A 6,000-nucleotide genomic window follows, 5' to 3' on the forward strand; every position below is an offset into this window, starting at 1 on the left:
CCCTGGCATTTGAAAGTTTAACCTCTTACCATGTTTGTTCCCTCCCATGTCCGTTCTTAGTTCCTGCCACATATATGAAGACATCAATAGCTAACATCATAGACAACAACGAATACTTTTGATAACCTTTCCCATCCCACATCCCGAGTCGCCTCAGCCTCCCAAGTTTTGGTACTACAGCTGGGTACCTCCACACCTAGATCAACGATGAGAAATTTTGATAGTATGTTGATACTGCCGTCACTTACAAGCACACAAGTCAGCCTTACTGATGAGTCGAATAATTGTTTGAAATGCCCCGTATGTTTTGGATTACTTTTTTATTTTACTTTCCCAAACTACTTGTTCACTTCAGGTAGAAGAGCAATAATAATAAAGTGCTTCCTCTGTACAAGGAGTTCAAAGTACTGTATTTTGCCCCAGTATGCACAATACTTTGGCACACGATCATTATTTTCTTTTTTTTTCTTTTTCTTTTTTCTTTTCTTTCTTTCTTTTTTTTTTTTTTTTTGGAGACAGGGTTTCTCGGTAGCTTTGGAACCTGTCCTGAAACTTTGTCTATAGACTAGACTAGCCTCAAACTCACAGAGATCCGCCTGCCTCTGCCTCCCCAGTGCTGGGATTAAAGGAGCGTGCCACCACTGCCCGGCTCATAAATATTTTTCAATAAAGCCCTGTGGTATTTTCATTTAAAAAAGAAGACCACATCCCTTCTTATGAGTGCTCCTGTTGACACCACAACACAGAAATCTTTCCCTATACTAGGTAGTCTACTTGGAGATACATTTCTAAAAGATCTTTCTTCTAAATTATCACATAAGTATAATGCCCTCTGGCTCACTTCAAGAAATTCTAGGAAGAAGGAAAGTATGGATTGCATGAGTTCTTGCTTTTCATAAGAACTTGCTGTAAATTATGAACCTCCCTTGCCTTCACATTTTATTTTTATCAATTATTTCTCCCATAATTTATATAACACTTTCTCTTTATAAATGAGAGAGATGCTAGGCTGTGTATCAAAAAGTAACTCCTTAAAGCCAGATGATAAGATCTAGAGGGAAGGGCTGCTTCCCTGGAATGCCTTCATCTCATTCATCCTCACTACTTGTCAGAAGCATAGCAAGTCTCCTTCCATAAATCAATTGAATGTCATTACTCAGAAGATTTACACTCCATCGGATGTCGCTAGCCCTTCTCTAACTCCTGGTAAACTGGCGCTTAAGACCAGATGGTTTGTCCGCAGCTCTCTGTCTGCTATTGGTTTGAAATAGGTTAATAAGAACACAGCCTGTTTTCCCAAATAGACTGGAGGAATCAAAAGAGCAGAAGTGAAAAGAATTTATTTCTAGTCCATGTTCTGTCCCCCTAAACATGATAACCTGGAATCGGGAACTGCATCTTCCTTAACTGGAAATTGAAGGTTAGAGGCCACATACTCTCTAGGGTTCTTCCTACCTCTAACCATCTGTGTTCCCATGACTGGGAACGCCTTCAGGGAGAGAATATTCCACATCTGTATCCAGCATATGAAACAGTGTCTAGAGTATAGTAGGAGCTCAGTACACATTGTTGACGGTGCGACTGAATGTATCCCTCATAAGGCAAGTTCAGCAATGACTCCACAGGAATCCTCAGGAAATATTTGTCAGTGGATCAGGGTTTTTCTTAATTGAAGGACTACATAACAACATTAAAATCTCAATAATTTCCTAATGAGCAGGAGAATAGGTTTGTTGTAAACAGTGTTGAAAGAATGGGGTTATGAAGAGACACACTTCCATTCTATTTTTTCGTACCAGAAATTTAAATCGGAGATTTTTATTTTTAGATATAGCCTCACTATGTAGCTCCAGCTGGTTTCAAACTCATTACAAAGCCCAGGGTAGCCTGGAGCTAGGTATCCTCCTGCCTCTACCTACCAAGTGCTAGACTTCTAGGCATGCACTATCATGCCTCCTGGCCCAAATCAGAGATTTCTAAATTAACTTATTAAGGTGTTTAAACAACTGAGGCTTTGCTATTTGCTCTTTTAAGATTGTCAAGCACTAAAGGTAAGAGATCATGTTTATCTAAAGCTCACTGTGTGGAGGTCTGATTATTAAAGTGTTTGGAAATGAAGATAGTAAACGCTTTGGAAGGTTCATTATTAGTTTTCCTTATTGAGAAACCGATGTCAATCCCTTCTATGGAAATATTTCATGAATGAATTGCGTGTTTCTGTGCTTCTGTAAACACAGTACACGGAATCTAATCTAACCTGTCCTTGATGCTCTGTTATATCATATTCAGTCTTTGAATGATGTTGTAAATACATAGCATTGAGGAGACATTGAGCTGGAGCTATACTGAGCCTGCCACCTGTCATAAAACTGGACTTCTTTTTTTCAAAAATAAATCTTACGTACTGCTGTTTCTCTTCTTCTTTAATGTGTAATGCACAGATTCACTTCCTGCTGTGTGTTTACTTTTACAGATTGCAACTCTGGAATCAAAGACTAATGTCGTTCTTCCTCTGTTGTCCTTTCCTTTCAACTTCAACCTCCTAGTTAATTTCAACTCACCCTCCAGTTGAGTTTCTTTCACTTATGGTGCAACACATTGATCAAAAGAGGCATCACAATGTTATGGAATGGGACTACGTTTCAGAAGCAGAGTCCTGGGTCCAAATTCCAGCTCTGTTATTCACTAGCTCGGTGACCTTGCTCAAAGGACGTTATCTGGCCAAGCCTTGACTTTACAAAATAAGGATTTAAAAACCTGACTTTCTAAAGATAGCAGGAGTTAGAAGTTGGAAACTTGTACCCTGCTGTTGGTGCAGCAGCTCTGAAAAACAGTATGGAAGTTCTTGGAGCAACTAAAAATAGAGCTAGAGCCCTCACCCATGTGTGCTTGTTTATCCGAAAGAATTCTCCAGGCCTGCGGCATGCACTTTGAATCCCAGTACCTGGAGCCTGAAGACAGAGGATTCCATCCGAGCTGCAGTTACACACACACACACACACACACACACACACACACACTGACATGTACATATGCACACAGCACACATTTTATTTTTCAGAAAAGCTGGATTCTAAAGCTGTATAGGCACTCCCATGTTTATTTCATCATTTTTCTTAGGGGAAAAGTTATGGAAACAACATAGAGTAACATCTACTGATGAATGTATGAAGAATAACATATACATGATAAAGAAAAAAAGAAACAGTGTTGCCTGTGACAACAGAGATGAACCTTAAGGACATTGTGCTACACAAAATAAAGACTAATACAGGAGAAATATCACATGATTGCACTTGCATAAGACATCTAAAATAGTCTAATATGCATAGATTCTCCGAGTAGAACTATAGTTGCCAAGGGCTAAGAAGAAAGGGAAACGGGGTAGTTTTAGTGAACCAAGATAAACAAACTCTGGAGCTCTGTCATACAACATTGGACGTATATTTAGCACTGGTGTATTGTCCACTTACAATTTTGTTAAGAGAGCAGTGCTTGCCACAATAAAGAAAACTGAACCTTGCTCACTTAATGGAAGACACACAAATTCATGTGAAAGCTCGGACCCAGGGCAGCACAAAGGGGAATATAGGTGGCAGCTGTACTTGTGTCTGCTCTAAAATCCTTCCAGCTTCTTTCTAAAGTATACAACATAACCTTTCAAGAGCTTCACTAGGTGTGACGAGTGAAGGACAGGGAGAAGGGGGAATGAATAAGAACAAAGAATAATAACACATATTATGACTATGCCACCGTGGAATCCATTCCTTATTGCTCACCCTAAAAATTAATTTTTAATAATTTTATATTTTCTGAGATTGCAACATAATTGCATCATTCCCCCTCCCCATCACCCCCAAACTTTCCCATGTATCACCCTTTTTCTCTTTCAAATTCATGGCATCTTTTTCTTTAATTGTTGTTACACACACACACACACACACACCACACTCTGCTAGATACGTAAATACAACCTACTCAGTTTTGTTTCTATACTATTACTTGGATGTGTACATTTGCAAGGCTGACCATTTGGCGCTGGACAACCAATTGGCGTGCTCTTCCCTGGGAAAGACTATTTCTCCCACTCTCAGCATTGCTAGTTGCATATAGTTGTTTGTCCATGCTTGAGAGGAGAATTTCTTTTAAGGGTCTGGAGAGATGGCTCAGCAATTAAGAACAGCACCTACTGCTCTAGCAAGGACCAGAGTTCAATTCCCAGCACTCACACTGGGTGGTTCACAACCTCTTCTAATTCCAATTCCACAGGATCCAATGTCCTCTTGTTAATCCCAGAGGTTTAATCAAAAAACAGGAATGAACCTAGTTTGTCTAAGACTGAAGATAAGCAGGTTAACGTGTATAACACGTTTTTCATTCTTCACGTTAAGGTTTAAGGCTAGAACTTTGAAAAGCATCCAAGCTCGGTTTATTTTCATATTCTTACTATTCTTATTATTTTCATTACTCATTTCTGACCCAGAGTTCTTGAGCAGTTATCATGTAGTAAAGCCTTGGTGGTACAGAGATTTCGGCCAAATTCATGTCCTCATGTTTCTCAGCCGTATGTGTTTTTAGCCACCAGGGTAATAATGCATAACTGAGAATCGCATTTTTCCTTGAGCGTTCACTGCCAGGTTTGCCTCGGTGGCAGTTTCAGGGAGCATCAAATCGGGAAGGGTTTTCAGATTTATCAGTTTGAAGAAGTACATTCTCACCAGAGGGTCTCCTCCAACTGTCCAGTTTCCCTTTCAAAACAGCTCTGCAGAGGGCATGAGAGCGGGCTAAACTGGGTTCAGCAGCCGCACACGCAGGGATTCTCAGACACTGATCTGCCTTTCCAGTTCCCAGGGTTGAACTTCTGTTGTTTGGCCTCCCCAATTCCAATTACATTTCCAGCCCGTATTTTGGCCTTAGTCTCAATTCCCAGCCTTAGTAATGGCTCGTGTTTCCTGGATGTAACTACAGGAGCTCAAATTCACTTCTGGGGGAACGAAAGCTTCAATCTTGAGCTCGCAGCCAGATTTAGCTCAGTTTTAAACTTCACGGTCGTATTCGCATGTTCTCGTAGCATTTCTAATTTACTGCTTTATGGAAATATCGTGTCATGTTTACTTTCCTTTTCTTCTGCTTAAGGCTAGGCAGTGCAGTGACTCTTCTGCAGAGGAAAAAGGCCAATGATAGTTTTTGACAACTGGAAACAATGCCAGGATTTCAGTTAATATTCTATGTGTGGAGGGATAGCATTTATTCCACATATGGATGGAAAAGTTCACCTTTCCTCAGTGTAACTGCTCCTCCTATGGCAAAAAAAAGGTCATTTAATCACATGCAAGCAGCCAGACAAGATGATAATGCGAAGCAGGACTCGGTGTGCTGGTAAGCCATATGGGGCTTATCAAATGCCCTATATCACTCAAGGATGGAAAACGCTGAGCCCGTTGAAGAGAAAGATCAAAGAATGAATGATGGAATTGCCTATTGTCCTTTGGTGGATTTTCACAGAAATGTGCAGTTCTTGACCCTAAGGTGAAAGATCAGCAGCGTATCTTTCTGTGAACACAATCGTTCTTCTACCTGAAGCCTGGCCACGATTCAGAAGCCTAGAGAAAGGATCTCCATTGCTCACCTCAGAATAAAAAACTGTGACTGGTACACTTTAACACATTCACCATATCATAGGGATTTAAAAAAATCAACCCTGTCAGGACTTCTTTTCTTTATACTAATAATGTGGCACCTTTTTTTTTTCTTCTCAAAACTAATGCAGGGGCAGGGAATGTAACTCAGTGATAGAGACTCAGCAATAGAGAACTCACCTACTGTGCATGGAGCCGTGAATTAGATTCCCACGGCAGCAAAGAAAAAAACAATATATTCATTCATAGTGTGTGATTTGAGCGCCTAACATGAAACTCCGATCTGAAGGAAGGGCCATGTTTTCAGAACTACCTCGCGATACCAGTTAAACCGTCTCCTACTTAGGACTCCACACTCCTT

The sequence above is a fragment of the Microtus oregoni genome, unplaced genomic scaffold (genome assembly GCF_018167655.1).
Source record: "Microtus oregoni isolate MIOR12 unplaced genomic scaffold, Mior012 000205F_ref0000001, whole genome shotgun sequence".
NCBI classification, from domain to species: domain Eukaryota; kingdom Metazoa; phylum Chordata; class Mammalia; order Rodentia; family Cricetidae; genus Microtus; species Microtus oregoni.